At 37.5% G+C, this 17,168-nt stretch overlaps 1 protein-coding gene across 9 annotated transcripts in view; it reads left to right on the top strand.

Moving 5' to 3' along the window:
- RALYL (RALY RNA binding protein like) overlaps window positions 1-17,168 on the top strand; it is a 711,785-nt gene that overhangs the window by 194,705 nt on the left and 499,912 nt on the right. Inside the window, exon 1 of one of the 9 annotated variants that reach the window (XM_063079137.1) lies at window positions 10,374-10,411. The exons of the other annotated variants lie outside the window; for them this stretch is intronic. The gene's annotated coding sequence lies outside the window, so the exon portion shown is untranslated. Of the gene's footprint in view, window positions 1-10,373; window positions 10,412-17,168 lie in introns of those variants that run through there. 9 annotated transcript variants of the gene reach the window in all.

Raw genomic sequence — 17,168 nt, forward strand, 5'->3', positions numbered from 1 at the left:
TCATTCAGTTTCTTTAGAATTATCACTCGAAATTCCTTATCAGTTATTTCAAGGGCTTCTTGTTCTATAGGATCTAGAGTTTGAGATTTATTAACTTTTGGTGGTGTACTTTCTTGATTTTTTTGTATTTCTGGTATCTTTTTTTTGGTGTTTATTCATTGTGGCAGGGGGTTTCACAGTCCACTGGTTTGAGACTAATGACTAACTAGGATGTTGCTGTGGTTGCCAATTTGGTATGGCTCCCTCCGTGACTGCTCAGTTGGCCTCTAGTGCCTTGTGTGTGTGGTTGCCTCAGGTCTTGGGCTTCTCCGGGGAGCCACCTTTCTGGTCAGCTTGGACTCTGCTGGGCTGGTGGATCACATACCACAGGGTGTGTGATCTCTGTTGAGCTTTCACTTCCTGTGCAGGACTTCTCCCTGTTCTGTGTGCTCTGGCCCAGGCTGTTAGATCTGTGCAGTGGCGACCCCACCTGTTGTGTGATTTCTGTCGAGTCTCCGCCTCCCTGGCCGCACGTCTCCCCACTCTGTGCGCAGTGTGCTGGGCTTGGGCATGTCTTCTGCACCCCTCGTCTATCAGCTGGGCCTTCAAGACCCTGCTCGGCACCGCCTCGCCCAGGAAGTCTACCAGGTTTCTGCTAGGCACAGACGACCAGTCTCTCTGGATGCCTTTGTAGCACTATGTAGATCTTTCTCGGGTCTTGTTCACCTTTGTATCCCCCAGTATAATCCGAGTCTAGCACCCACCTGCAGCCTGGTCTCCGGCAGGTTCAAGCAGACCTGAGAACTCTCCTACCACACTATTCCCAACCAGAAATTCGTTAGGCTTTTTTCCAAACTGGTGGCCACAGAGATGGTATCTGCCTCCCAGTAACAGGGAGTTTACCTGGGGCCGGAGTCCAGGGTGTGGTGGAGTGACAGTCGGCCTGCCCGTACTTCCTTGTCCTCCCGACACTGGCCGGGGACGCCCCCGCCACCAGCCCTGCCAGAGAACCGCGGAGGGAGTGGGAGGGGAGGCCGGCCCACAGGCTCCGGAAAGCCCCGCGCCAGGCCAAGCAAGTGGGAGGGCTCAGTGATGGCCGAGCTGGGCGGGGCTGCCCGCACCTGGGAAAATGGAGGCAGCACCGGGGCGGTGAGTGGCCTGGTGGTGCATGCGGGAGCCGGGTGGACATCCACCCCCCGAATAGAGCTGTGCCAGGGGTCACTCACAGTGCTGTGCCAGGTCGGGTGCTCGCTCTGTCTCTGGTTTGTTGCCTTCCCAGTTCTCGGCCGCTGCCGCCTCGGGCTGTTCAGTCGCGGCGCGGCTCAGGTGCTCCCAGGAATCTTCTTTAATGCCGGCCTGAAACCTCGAATCCTGAATAGGGCAGCTGGCCGCCTTCAGCGCGGCCCCGGCCTCCGGGATCCTGGCTGCATCCACAGCAGCCCTGGCGACGTGTTCCCTCTTTCGAGACTTGCTTTTGCCGCTAAGAAACAGTTCTTTTCCTGCTCCACACTTCAACGCTGTTGCCTGTAAATGAGGCAGCCTCTCCTGCCGGGGGCAAAGTGGCGGTCACCCCCCACGACCGGCCAGCAGGAGCGGTCCTCCCTTAAGAGATGGCGAGAGGAATGTCCACAAGTTTCCCGGCTGCCTGAGGCCCAGTGGCCACCTTTTCCACCTCAGCTACTCTGCGCCAGCCGCCGCAGCCGCCGCCATCTTGAAAGCTATTGTCTACCTTAGATTTTCTTATATCAGGAGTATATTTATTTTGAATGTTTTAGCACTGTAAATGAAATAGCTGAATTACATATTCTAAAAGAATGAGAAAAACAAATGATACTAGTGAATACAAAATGCCAATCCCTCACATAATGCTTTAGTTTAAATAGTTATAGGAAAGTGCACTCCTGTAGCAAACTATTAAAACATTCTAATGAGTCATTTTATTCCCAAAGAAAACATTTAAACATTCAATCAGTTAGTATAATGGATTGAAATAGAACATCATTTTGGTAGCACAGTTTCAAAACAGAAGGATGAGAGACATTCAGATACCAAACATGCAACACAAGCTATGATTTCAACAGGGAGTCTTACTTGGCCTTGCTTCATTTTGATTTCATTAAGTTCAAATTATATTAACAACAATGGTACACAAAAAATTCCAATAGTGATGATTTACAAAACCCTGCGAGTTCTAAATAATTTTGGGTTTTGAGCCATTTTATTTCTAAGGTTATGTGTGTAAAATTTTTTTTCCAGGATGAATGACTTAATATCTCTTCCAGTGAGAATTGAAGAGTTTAGTTTTAAAAGACGATAGATACTTACTTTTGCCGTTTATAAGGGAGATACTGCTTATCTGATTTAACTTGGTTATGAGTAAAAATTTGGGGTAAGAAGATGAAAATGAATTACCTAACCTTCTGAACCCAATGCTAAAGTAACAGGGCTGTCAAGAATAAGAAGTTATTACTTTTACATAAAAGAAAGGTAGTTTCAAAGTAGTTAGAACTAGCATGGGAAATTACACATACAAACACACATGTGTACACATGCACATACACAAAACCATACACATACACAACCATGCACACACAAAGTGGTGTTTTGTGTTTGCGTGTAAACCAATCACGGGTATTGTAAATGGGGAGCCATGTGACATTTTTCAGTAAAATTAGTGTATTAGACTGGTAAGGAACAGTAATAGGAATAAAGTAAACCAAAGAAAGTTCCAAAGTTTCAAAGAGCAGCAGGAAAATTAAGTGTGCAGCAAATGAATATCAATGTAAAATCTTCAGTATACCTAGTTGTGGGTATTTAGAACTTGAGTAATCACAAAAATTATAGATGGATAGGTCATCAGAAATATTTTTAAATAATGTAAATTTGCAAGTTTGTATAAGTCTAGTAGCAGTATGTGGACATGACAATTTATTCCCTTATAAATTGAAAATAGAAGGTGAGGGTTACTATGGGATCAATAAGGATAGAGGTCTCAGATTATCAGAGGTTGCAAAATAGCATTGCTCCAGAAAAGGGAGAGAAAGAAAGTCTTACAAGATTATTATTATCATCTCTAGGTTAAAATTTTCAAAGAATGCTAGTGCTGAAAGATGGAATAATTAGGCAAACATAGCCTGAGCTATGATGTTGAGAGTAGGGATTAATTGTGCTACTCCCTTATCTTTATAACCCAGTCCTCTTGCCCCTCCTCACAGAAACCCACAGATAACCCCTGTTAAAGCAAATTCCCTCCATCAACATTTATTTACTGTTTGTGGTGGGTCAAGAGCTGGGCTACACACATTAATTTAATATTACCTGTTGAAACTTACTTGTGAAAATAGGTATTGATATTATTTTATTTTTTACCGTGAAACATATATACAGACAATAGCTTATGAATAAGATGTTTAAAGATTTTTAGTGTAAGATATTTAGTGATATTTAGTGGCATTTTGAAACTCTCACTCTTCCCCCCCCTCCACACACATTAAAAAAGTACAACAAAGAACTACTTATAACTTACTATTTCTTCATTTTATTTCTACATTGGGTCCTTTATGTGTGTGAGAGCAACATCATAGATAAAATAAAGCAATGTAAAACCTACGGAGCCAAAATTTAGTAAAAATGAGGAACAAAGTTGCAGTAGTCATACATATATATGAGTGTATATACAGAAGCAACTTTTTACATACTGTATAATTGAACAGGATGGATACAAAAATCCAAAGTCCCTGAGGGGGCCACTTTGTGAAATACTGTGCCATGACCTACCCATCATTAGAGATAAGAAAAATTTTAGGTTCATTAGCAATTTGGAGAATTATTCCTAAAGATAAACTCTTTAAGGTGTCTGCTTTTATGGACAGTGTTCTTGGGAGGGGGCAGGGCGGGGAGAAATTGAAGTTGGCAAATGCCAGTGTAGCTTTTATTTTCTGTATATAGACAGCCAGCCCTGATGAATTCAGGAAACACACACACTCAGTGAGAATTCCATGTTGTGGAACGCATAAGCAGCCAGCAAGACACTTAACGGCTGTGATTAGCGGTAGAAAAGCCTGACCAGAGTATAACGTCTTCTACATGAATTTTTTAAAAAACCTAAAAAACAGAAAAAATTAAAAAATTCTTTAGAGTGCTTGAAAGCAACTGAAGTCATTTATATAAAAACCATACTAGGGGTTTCAAGATTTAAAGGAAGAGAGGTAAACAGTAGAGACATTGTACCTCTTGGTTACTAGTGGAGAAAGTACAATGTTCCTTTGCAAGCCAATATCATCACATAAAAATTACTGGGCCCATTTTAGTGACTATCTGTGACTGGCGTCCACCACTATAGCAGAAGAAAGGTCAGGTATCTGCCTTCTGAGAACACTGGCCCATGAGGGGCACACATTCGCCTACATTCAGGCAATCAGAAGAATTTTCCAGGCTTTTATTTAGTCTGGATGTATCATGAAGAAACAAGAATAGTTTAAAATCTATCGTGCATGTGGCTGCAGCAGCAGCAGCAGCAGCTGTGCCACCTGTATACAATAGCAGATGTGGGAGCAGTGGGGCCAGTTGCAATTCAAAAACACACTCTTTGTGGCATCATCTTGCTTGTGGTCTAACCATCCAGCTTCCTTTGATTTCTGCACATCTTCAAGCTCCAATTACCTGCATTCAGCTTGATTCTATGAACTACACATCACCTACTCCTTAAGGTCATTTTCTGCTCAAGATATAGACAGTCATTTTTCGTTCTTGGCCATTCAGAAACGTGACATCAACCCACAACGAACACCTAATACTGTGGTGGATACAAATTGTCCTAGTTTCCACGGTGAGTCAAATCCCAAATGAACCACATGATTTTTTATTATTACGAGCTTCTTAAAGATTAGAGTTATAACTTAACATATTTTTTGCTGCTTACAGTCTGAAAAAGAGCACATTGTGTTATTTAGTAAATACTCTTGGATGAAAAAATGAAGTAGGCATTGTATATGTAATTCGGTGGAAGTCTGATCCTCATGGAGTTAAATACCAAAAGCTATTTTGTAGGACACACTAATGCCACTAACAGAAAACTACAGAGAGAATTATTTGATCAGATTTTTGTGAAGATTGAGCACAGGAATGTTAATGGTGCAATAGCAGTGTCTAAATGTGTGTCCCATGCTTTACTAAAGACTGTCATTTCTAATGGTCTTGAATCATTTTGCTCGTTAATATTTTAATAAACAATAATGACCATTCAACTTAATTTGCCAAAATAGATATAAATAATTTATAAAGGCAATGTCATCCAACAAAATATTTTGAAAATATGTAATCGTGAGACGTCCTTAGCCAAAATGTATCCACAACTCTCTGTACATGATCAATGCACCAGAGCCCTGGCTGATTAAGCACAGTGACTGCCATTGATCAGGGCTCCAAAAAAGACCCGTGATTTCCATTTTCTTACATTGCAAACTGATGGACTAAAATAAGCAGAGCAGATTGAGAAAAGGTAACACTTTCAAAAAGAAGAGAGCGTGTAAAGTTCTTTGAAGGAATAGGTAAGTATGTTTACAAGGAAAATGTACCATACATAATGTGTTTGCAGCTTTAAGAAGCCCTTTATAATGGCAGCACACCAAAGACCATTTAAAATTTAAGTCACCGTCAGATGCCTTATAATGTCATGGGTGGAGAATTGACTTATAGGCAAGAAACAACTTCTTTGCATGGAAAAATTTAAACTAAGGCTTAGTACTGGGAACAGTTTTATTTTACATTTTTAAAAAAGATCTGACAGTGTGTGCCCAGTAAAATTTGTAATTTGGCACATGGTATTAAGGATATTCAGGTATGCCAGCAATATTTCCAGTGGATCTGAATGAAATAAATAAAATTATATGTGAGTTTTATTGTCAACAAATATAATATAATGCTTTGGAAGCAGGTATGAGTGATTCCAAAAAAGTTGCCACTTTGCCTATATCAGAAGAAATTACTGGTAGGTAGAGGGACCCATGTCAAGGAGTAAGAGAAAGACAGAAATCTGGGTCATGGGAGCCTGGCATATATACAACACTTCCATTGAGGAAACAAGGTACTTGACAGTTGTCAAGAATGAGCCTAACATTACTGGAAGAAAAGAAGTTTAATTACTGGAACTTGTTAATAATAGAGCAGCCAATCAGAGGAGAAAAGAGCCTAGGTTGGAGTAAGACTCCCTGCAGATTCACTTGACCCTGATGTTCATGAGTTTCTTTGTTTCTTACATATTCAGAGTGTCTTCCCATCTTTCTGATTAAAGACCACATTAGTTTCTGACCTTGGAGGCCAACTGAATTCTGCAGTTCAACATCATTGACCCTGGCTTCCAGTCAAGTCAATTTACCCTACCTGGAATACTATATGCAACCTTGTGTCTTAAATATGTCAAAAAAAAAAAAATACAATGAAGGTGAAGAAGAGCCACTGAAAAGAAAAAAAGAGTATGGTTTGCAAATGAGAAAAGGATTTTTTAAAAATTTAAAATATAGTATCTTAGGACTAAGAAGCAGAAAAAGTTAATAGAATTTTGGCTGGTATAGATAAACTGAACACAGATCTATTTTTCAAATCCTGGAATCATTTACCAAGTAAATTATACTTCCATCTGTGGATTACAGGCTCCTTATTTTATGTATCATGAACGATGTGAGTTAAAAGGACAGTCTATTGAGGGCCTGAGCGTCTGAGTTAAGTGTCCTGAGTCCCATGAGCAGGCAAGGTTGGGACACACTGGTTTAATACAGTTTGTATTTAATTTATGGATTCTGTGACCCTCAAAAAGTGGTGCAGGCTAAACAATAAGTGGAATCTTGAAGAGTTTAAATAAATTGATGGAGGGCATAGTTATATTCATAATGAGTTATTACAGGAAACTGCATATATTTCTTTGACAAAAATATTTGAGCATTTTGAGCCGACATCATTAAGGGCAATTATGTTTTCCCACAAAACATTTTTCTTTGTAGTTAATACCACCTTTCATAGTTTGAGGCAATGAGAAATTTGTACTTATATGTTCTCAAGAAGGTAGAAAATTACATCCTTAGGAAGCGGTCTGGTTGCAGTGTTCTTGAACATGAGCGACAGTCTTTTTCTATGCTAATACTTCTCAAAGAAGTCTCAGTATTTTATCCAGCCACTCCTTAAATACATCCCACTCATCCTAGGAACTAGGGAACTAGGATTACTTTCATGTGAACAGTTGAGAATTCAGAACAGATCCTTCCAAAGAAATGTCAAAACTCTAGATCCATAAAACTAGTGTTTGCTGATCTTAGGCTTAGCCTAGAGCTCCACAAGTTTTCAAAACACAAATAACTTATAATGTCCAGTATTTCTAGAACTGTCAGTGTTTACCATCTTGAAGAAGTAAATAATAAGATGAGAGAATAGGGAATGATTTCCTGTGTTTTATTTAAAGAATTTGACAAAGCAATAAGATTATTGACTGAAGGATGCCGACAATTTGGTGCTTTTGAAGTAATGTTTAATACAGTTCCTCTTTCTAGAATACATGATCTAAAAGTATAAAGATATTTGCTTGGATAGATGAACTGTGTTTTGTTCTTTAATTATCCTTAAATTACTATAATTAAAAATAGATTGCCACTTAAGAGTTTTACCTTCAAGGTTTTGATATTTAGGCATATATTCTTTTATGCCTTCTAATTCTCTGTGAACTACAACAAATTTAAAAGTTTTTAAATAAAGTTATATCATAGGGTCAGCTATTTGGTGCTATCTCTGGTGCTTTGAATTCACGCTATTGAAATCACATTGGGTATGGCTTGCTATATTCAACTTTTGCAATGCATGTATATAGCCTGTGAATTAGACAAACGCCTATCATTTCCAAAAATTAATGTGAATTTGGGAGTTTATTTATTTTTTCTTTCTTCAGTATTTCATGTATTTTAGACACACATGAAGAAATAATATATGTACTTTTTGAATTCAATTTCAGAGGCACCAGAATCCCCCTGAGAACAACAGATGAGTTTCGGAGACTGGAGAATTGAGGGTTGTAAAATACCACTGCAGTGGGGCAGAGTTATTTATTGATAAAATGGGCAAATGTACTACTCATAAACTATAGTTTTTCGTAACAGTTAGTAGAATCTAGAAGTGTGAAAATCATATTATTCCCACAAGATCTAGCTGATGTGCCTTCTTGAGATGGTAACTTATGTCCTTGAGACACTTCGTTTGTTTTTTGTGACTCATCTCCAGAGGAGAAGAAAGGTCCTTACCTTGCTTTGAGTTTCCTGTCATGCAGCATATGATTACGTTGGCATCACAGTTTACTACATCACGTGAATTCATACCGTTTTTCTATTTAGTGAGTGCTCACCACGTTACAGACCAGGTGCTCTAGTTCTGTATTTCTATTTTTTTCTCCTTTCCATTGAACTGCTGGGCTTGGCTTTCAAGTTCCACTTTGCTCTTGGAAGATGACTGTCCTCTCAGCCCCTGCTTTGCTCTTGGTTGCTGCCTGTTTTCTCAGATGCAGCTCCGTGCTGTAGACAGCCTATACATATAACCCAAACCACTTTCTCATTGAAACCAGGCTTTAGCCTAGAAGAAAGACATTTACATGTGAGTGAAAACATTAAAAGAAACAAAATTCCAATTGTCTCCGTGGGTTTTAATTTTAAGAAATCTCAGAGGCATTGGGAAGATATAATTTTAGGAAGATATAATTTTAGTAATAATCCAATGGATTAGTTATTCATGATTATTTAATTGTAATATTATCAATAATAATGGGGCAAGAGAAGTGATCACATTAGGACACAGGTTTCAATGTAGTGGTTTATAGCACATTGACTGACGGTACAACTATCATTTACATAGAGTGAGATCAATAGTTATTAAAACTATGCATGCAAGTGCTTGTAAATAAAAAAGTAAGATTTCCCAGCATTCATCTTACTCTAACAGTGTATTTAGATATATTCCTGATATTAACTTAAATTCAATTTAGTAACAATTTTTTAAATCTTCTGCAGATGCTAGCTAATAAAACAAAAAGGTTTTATTTCAACTGTATTCTCTTTCAAGCTCTATGACAATATGAATTTTATTTGTTTCAAAACCATTTTATTAATGTTAAGAGATTTAAATTGAGAATTTTCATGAATAAACTGCTTTCACAGATATTTGATTAATTGTGTTTTATCCATTAGTTGATAAGAAGTTTTAATGGTGGTCGTCTATATGCTTCTCAAAATATTAGATAACTTATCACTATAGAGAGAATACGATTTTTGGTGTCAGATCTGTGTTGGAATTTTGACTTTGCCCCATTTGATGTTGTTCAGGTTACTTAATTCCTCTAAAGCTTTGGTTTTCATCTGCAGATTGGGAAGAATGATGTCTGTCACATTCAATCCATTATTGAAGCCTGTCATCTCTCCCTTTTTTATGCCTAACAAATATATATATATATATATTATCTCTCCATATATATATATAATGCCTAACAAACACATATATATATATTTGTTAGGCATAATATTTCTGAGACATAAACCAATGTATTTTCTTCCCTGGTAATCAGTAGTCCCTGGTCACTCCATAGTTCTATATCAAGAGCCACCCCTGGTGGACCTTCATTGGAGAGTTCCTTTCACATTATGGAGAGGATACACCTTCCCCCTAAGTTCACTAGGCCATGAGGCTTCCTGCCCATTAGAAAGAACGATGATATAATATCTTATCAGGTGATGGAAGATTAATCTATATCATATGGGAAGAGAAATGGGACAGGTGGATTCTTCTGCTCCTTTAGAGTGTAGGAAAAGAGAAGCAAACATCGAGGCACTTGTTTGAAATCTCACAAGTGGAGAACCAATGGCCACGGGTGCTTGTATCTCCTGTTATAAATTTGGGAGAAGACTGCAGCTTCTTAGGGTAGGCTGCCATCACTAGTGGTGGCCCAAGAAAAATGGAAAAGTGGTTCACAAAATGTGTAAGCACAGAGAGGGCCTAAATGTGCCATCTACATGTCCTAGAGGGATGCAGAAGTTCCTCCCTGCCTTGAGGTAGGCAGCATGATATACGCATTGAGAAGTAGTCTGCCTGCATCATGGCCTCTGTGACTGAGAGTGAGGTGTCGCCACACAGAAGCTGAGGGCTGGACAGCTTAGGCAGGAGCTGGATGGAGGGTGTGACAGAGTTCAGAAGGTCCACTAATGCTCCAGGAGTCAGGTGAGACCAAGTCAGCAAAAAGAGGACCCCTGAACCCTAACATTCGTAACACAAGAGAACAATATCTATCTGGTACAGATCCCAGTTGGAGAAGCCAGGAAAACTCCCAGTGACCAGGTGGTAAAGGGCAATCCCCAAAGCGAAGAGAAGACAGCCAAGACCCTGCCTCCTCCACCTTTGATGAGGGCATGTAAGCATCCTTCTTCTCCAAACAAGTTACATGTTCCTATATGATCTTCTATGATTTTAAAGTTTTACTATTTGCATTTAGGTCTTTAATTCACTGTGAATTGTGTATAGGTGTATGTCTGGGATCTAATTTTACCATCTTGCTTGTGGATAACTTCTTATTCCAGTGTTCTTTTTTGTCTTAAAGGAAGAGAGGTCCTTCTTAACACAAACTCTCCCACCTATTTTCTTAGTTTCACCATCTTTCCACCTTTTTCCCCTATTACTTATTTTATTTTATTTTATCCTCAAGCTCTTCCTTTCTGCTGTTCCTACATTCTCTTCTTACAAAAGTGTTTTTGTTTCCTTTTTTTTCATCATCAGCATTTATGCACAAGCTGGTCCACTATTCTCCTTATTTCAGTAAAATTGTTTGAAATGATAGCAAGTGCGTGGTGTTTATGCCCTCAACACTCTCCCCATTGTATAAAAACTGCAGTAAGTTTACCCACTACCTAGTGATTAAGTCAATTAAGCTGTTTTCATTCATCATACAATTTATTCTTTTTGATACATCTCAGCAAGGCCTGATGTCTTCTTGACACAGTTTTCTTTATTAGTTCTGTGACATTATTTTTCTTTAATTTTTTTTCCGTCTACCTCATCACTATTTATGTGGCTTTTCTCCTTGCTGTTCCTCCCTCTAAATATAATGAATCTGTCTACAGGGGAAAATAGAAATCATCTTTGAAATGTTAAAACAAAGGTCTGTTGATTACATAAATTTTGTTGATGATTGGAAATATAAGCCCAGTCTAATGTAGTTTTCGAATGTCTCTAAATTATAAATAAATTATATCAAATTAATATCATCAAAAATTTATTTTTTTTACATTAGAGATATTTCACTCCGGTTTTTTGTCTCTAGAACGACTGAGGAAATTGTATATAACAATGTCAAAAAATGAACACGTGGTGATTAAAATACTTACATTTTGTATGGGAATTAAATTCACATTCTTAATCAAAATTAAACCAGCAGGAGGATAAAAAATACTGCAGTAACTTTTTTTTTTGAAATATGACTGACAAAAATCTTTTGAAAGTATCTTTAAGATTGCCATTGATTATTTTCTATAGTTTAACACTCTCAAACAAGTGTTCATCTTGCAAAGATCTGTACATGATACATACTGCATAAAGAAATTCCATTGACTAAGCAGATTGTTCTATGAGGGCTTGGATTATCAAACATTTGCAAGTAAAATGTCATATTACTGTATAAATTTGAAGAATTAACTGATATTAACATAATTTTTCTGTTAGTGAATAACCAAAATTTTAAAGTTCCTGAAGCTATTTTATATGCATATTAGGATAATTGTAATTATTCATTTTTTATTTAAAAATTAAATGATGTTAAGCATACAGTGTTTGATGAATATAAAAATACTTATCATTGAATTATAAATCATCTCGCCTCCAGCTGCCCACTTAAAGTGCCAAGCATTTCGCTTATCTTCATATTTCATGTAGTGTTGAACCATTTATGATCCCTGTGCTGCCATATGTAAAACTGCCGTACTCATCAACCCTTTATGATTCATGAAGCAAAAGGGCTTATTTCATTTGTGAGCTTCTTTCATAACAAAGACTGATCGAATCTCCTGTCTTATTTACCTTCGTGACTTTAAATGTGACTATCTTTACCTTTGTGGTTACGCATTCAGAATTTCCCACTGGGGGGTGTTTATTACTTTGCTTTCTCTATAGTAGTAGACCATAAGCTCAGTGAGGGTAGCAACAGATTAATCTTTTTGTCATTATGTTCTCAGTATTTAACATAATGCCTGATTGGCATAAATGAATGCATTTATTTTTTAAGTATTTTGTTTTCTTTTTTTTTTTTTTAACATAGTTATTAACTAAAACGACCCATTCCTATCACTGTTTGATTCCTGGCATGTCAAAAGACTATTAAAACATATTGCCCCTGTCAGCAGCCTTCAGTCTAACTGAAGATACAGATTAATGCATGTGGATCAGTCTCAGTAGAAGACATTATATAATTAAGATTCTACTTGAATTTACAGAGTATATCATCTGGGTAATCAGAAAAGAGGATCTTCCACAGAGAATCAGAATCACAGCAGTGTTAGTTAAGTAAAGCTTAGAGAAGAAATATTTGCAACAAATAGGGGGAAACTTTGCTTTCCACACAAATGGAGCAAAACATTGAGGGTTTGAGGAAGCAAAGATCACAAAATATGGGAGCGGCTAAGAGGATCCAGGGCTCATTAAAAAAGAAAAGATTGTGTTTGGAAATTGGGTGGTATTTCATCTGGAGATAAGTTATAAGTGATTCTGAAAGGCAGTTAAAGTACTGAAATGAAAAAAAAAAACAAAGGATTTGATTAATGTTTGTGAAGAAAAGATTCATCCGGTATATTGTAATTCCTTGTGTAGATTGAAAAGTGGATAAATTGAAGTATGGTGTAGGATTGAGTGAGTGAAGACATGGGTTAAGGGAGAGACGGCAGGAATGAAAGGAAGGGGAAAGAAGATGAGGTGATATCAAACAGTTAAATTAAAAAGAGGCAACCAAACTGAAACCGAGTCATCAAATCCAGATACAGACACGAACAGAGGTGCTATACGTCGAGATGGAAAACTTGAGAGAAGAGTGTTAATTTCTGATACATGAAAACTGAGATGATCACCAAATAGTTATATGAAATGTCCCAAAGAATAAGAAAGCTTCTTAAACTATGTTATGCAAAATACTTTCCCTGTCCCACTTACTATATTAAATGTATATACATCTTCTCATAGTTTAAGTCTTTGTAATTGTGCCTATTTCTTCTAGGAAATTTTTCATCTTGTAAACTTTATTTGATCTTCACTCTCGTTTTTATAAAATATTTTATAATCCCATTTATACCAAGCAGAGTGAGATGTTATACAGTCACTTTAAATATAAAAATTACCTATTTGAGAAAGATATAAAGTTTCTTTTCCTTCTAAATGGGGATAATAATTCTTGTCCTACTGAACTCACTGGATTGTTGTAAGGATCAGAAGAGATGATGGGTAAGAAAGCACTTCAAAAACTAAAATCCTTTATAAATGCAAGCTATCATCATTATGATTATGCAGTGCCCTCTATATGAACCTGAAACAGTTTTCAATTTTCATTTATCATGTCACTCTTCTAATTCCTGTAGAGCATGTCCCACAAGATTTTTATCATAGGACTCCATTTTAATCAACGACAAATGCATTTTCATGAAAGCATAATATTGTTTCTATTATAGATATCTTTGAATTCTGGATGAAGACTAATACACATTTCAAGGACCATTATACTTTTGAGGGCTTTTTCCCTATCTCTTTTATTTCATAGCTGCTTTTCTCCCATATTACATGGGTGCAATGAAATTATTTCATCAAGTAAAGTACCATATAAAAACTTAACTGTAAGTCCCATTCTCCTTTCCCCTAACTTTATCTTCTTTCACTCTGTGAGTTGGAATTCTCTGTTAAGCACCACCCATGAGCTCTATGCACCAGTACCAGTCTGTTCTAGGAATCAAATGAAATGTTGAAGGTGTTGTAGAAAGATAGCAACATCAGCCTCATTATTTACTGGAGCTTGATTTAGGGCTTGGTACCAACCATTCCCAAAAGCTGTTTTGTCAGAGTTCTAATTATTCTTAAGGCTTCCAATGCCTCTACTCCATTCCTTCACCAAATTAGTACTACCTCAGTGCTTACAATGTTTGTCTTGGCCTTTGACATAATAATGATGCAATCCCATTGGTAAATACAAATTTTATGATCACGTTCTCCTTTCATCACTGCCTCCCCCACAATGTCCAGGAAAGTAAAGGAAAAGAAAATAGTTCAGTCAACTTTTCTAGTTGTGCAGTATATTAGAGCATTTACATGTATATGATTAATCACAGGCTGCATTTAAATATCTTAAAATTGCTATTTTTGAAAAAATGTAGCAAATTTGTTGCAATACTACTTTTACTTTTAAACCTTCTTTAAAAATAAAACATTGCGGATTGGAATGTTAGATGCAAGAAATTCAATTCAGTCAACTTGTAAGAGCTATATAAAAGGTTTTTTTGATAAGCCAAATTTTAATTATTTAACATTAACTTTTAAAGAAGTCCTTAAAAAACATCTAATCATATTAAAGGAAAAAATAGAATAGAAATGAACCTTAGATATTAATCTTTATCAAATCTGTGAGGGATAGTTTCAGAACAAAAATGGCAAGGACTGTGACTCTCTGCTCATGTGCTCTCAGTCCTCAGTTTTGAAGGGCTTCTTTGTAGCTTCCCAAGTCCTGTGAGAAATGGCCATGTTGTTTGGGACCATTACACAATTTCTGTCTTTATTCCTTGTTACTCATTTCCTAGCATCTCCCACATGCCCTCTTCTCGATTGACTCTCTTTGCCTCCGAACTTGTCTGAACAGTTCCTGAGTTTATGAAGCCTCTTGGCCTCTGAATTGTGGCTTTCCTAGCTGCACCCATCAGGGTTAGTCTTTGGTGTTAGGTAAATCTCAGGCATCCCAAAGACTGCACCCAGGAAACAGGTCTATGTCTGTCCCAGAGTTTGACCATTCACCTTCCCCATCCAAGTTTGTTGGCCAGTTTTACCATGCTTTGTGTCTAGGAGAGCATGGTGAGGAATTGATTCCAGAACTATACTCTTCCCTCTGTCTCATTCTGCCACCTCTCAAGACGCCTTCATTACATTTCGCCCTAACTTACTCTCTCACTCCTTCTCTCTTTCTGTTGGCATTTATACAAAGTATAAACATCCACTTCAGGAACAGGCACATCCTGTTAAAGCTGGGTCTTTTCTGATACTTGGATTAGGTCACCAAGTCACTGCAAATTTATAGAGAAAAGAGAAGCACTACACTTGAGAATTTGCTGTAATTGCCAGAAGCTCCAAACCTGTAATTACTATTGCTACTCTGTGAACTTCAAGTGAAGCCTCTGTAGTTAGCCTTTGCCCTTTTCCATCCTGACTTTCCTACCATATTTTTCTACTTTCCTCTTTGTTAGAATTTATATCCCGAATAGAAATTTTAAAATCCAGCCCAAGGTTGTTAAGCAAGATCAAAGAATAATTTTTTTAAAAAATTATTTGATGCTTAACATGCATCTAAGTGCAGAGGGAAAATTTAATCGGTGATAATATAATTGTTAATTTTAAACAAAATTGGGGAGATTTGACTTTGAGATTTCCAGTTTTTGAGTCCATCATAGAAGACTTATGTAGCACTTTGTAACTTAGCACTTCATTATAGTTCCATAGGGTAAGTGTCACCTTTATTCAACTTTAAAAATAAGGACACTAAAGGACCTTACAGGTGAGAAAAATGGAGGTCAGGGAGTTTGCAAATTTGCCTGACTCAACAACTGGCAGCTGTCAGACTTCAATACCATATTTCCGGGTACTATGTAGTGAACCCTACACTGCACTGGCCACTTCCCCACTTAAATTCATCTCTTGGCTCCACGTTGTCTTCAATGCAGACTACCAAGGAGGTTAGAAGGCTTTTCATTGTAACACTCTATTCTGCCTCCTCTCTGTCTGTTCTTGCTAGTTCTTCTTCTGTACTCCAGCCATTCTAAACCTCCATAGAGCCCTTCACCTGGAAATGTTGTCCCTTCTTTTCACCTGAATAACTGACTCCTATTAATTGGGCCAGATCTGTTGGCAAAGCCTAATTGTTGACTGAGTTGGCTTTAGACGGCATCTTGTGCAATCTCTATTTTAACCATTAGTACCATTCATCTATTTAATCTCCTGAAGGTGGAGACTGCCTCTTTCATTTTTGTTTCCTCTTTTTCTCCATTTATAAAATAAACATAATAATAGCTGCCGTGTAGATTTATTGGAAGGATTAAGGGTAATGTATGTAAGTAAGGTAACTAACAGTGCCAGGGACATAGTAATAAAAATAACAATAACTCATATTTATTAAAATCATTTTCTATGTGCCAGGTACTATAGTAGGCACTTAACATGTATTATCTGTAATCCTTATGTAATGATTTTATTGAATGGCCTGAATTCAAAGCCAAAAAGCATTTTTACTTTTCTCTTCAACCATTTTATCAAATCTTTTGAGCCTGCGATTTGATACATCTTAGGCAGAGACCATAGATTTTCCAATCTTCAGTGACAAAAGAATTTAATTTCAATAATTAAAACTTATTTTCAGTTATTAAAATTTCCAGTTCAGATCCTAGTACTGCCAGCTGCCAAAAACAAAAAAAAATGAAATTAAAAAAAAAAAAATTACAGGCTGTCCTTAATTTAAATAAAACTCTAAGTCACTCCCTTCCCCTCAGTTCAGGCCTGATTCCTACCCCTAGCTCTGCACTGCAGAATGGTTTTTGACTTGACTGTATTTTTTTAGACCCTCTCAGTAATTATTATCTCTGTCATTGTCAGGGATTGGCTGCCTTGTGGGATGTATTTGTAAATTGTTCAGAGTATTGTTCCTTTCCCCATGCCACCACTATTTGTAACCTCATCCCTCCAACAAGGGACATATGCATTTTAGCTACCATTTAGCTCTCGCCCACAGCAGCCAATCCTAGAACCTCCTTCTGCTGGAGTTCCTTTACTTTGGCAGGTAGTAATTTTCAGTGGGGTCTGATAGAAATAGCAAATCATCTTCTGTGAGGTGCCCTGAGCCCATCAGGAATGCAGGCATTCTTGTTGTGCCTGGTAATGGAATGTAG

This window comes from Cynocephalus volans, chromosome 15, assembly GCF_027409185.1.
Source record: "Cynocephalus volans isolate mCynVol1 chromosome 15, mCynVol1.pri, whole genome shotgun sequence".
NCBI lineage: Eukaryota > Metazoa > Chordata > Mammalia > Dermoptera > Cynocephalidae > Cynocephalus > Cynocephalus volans.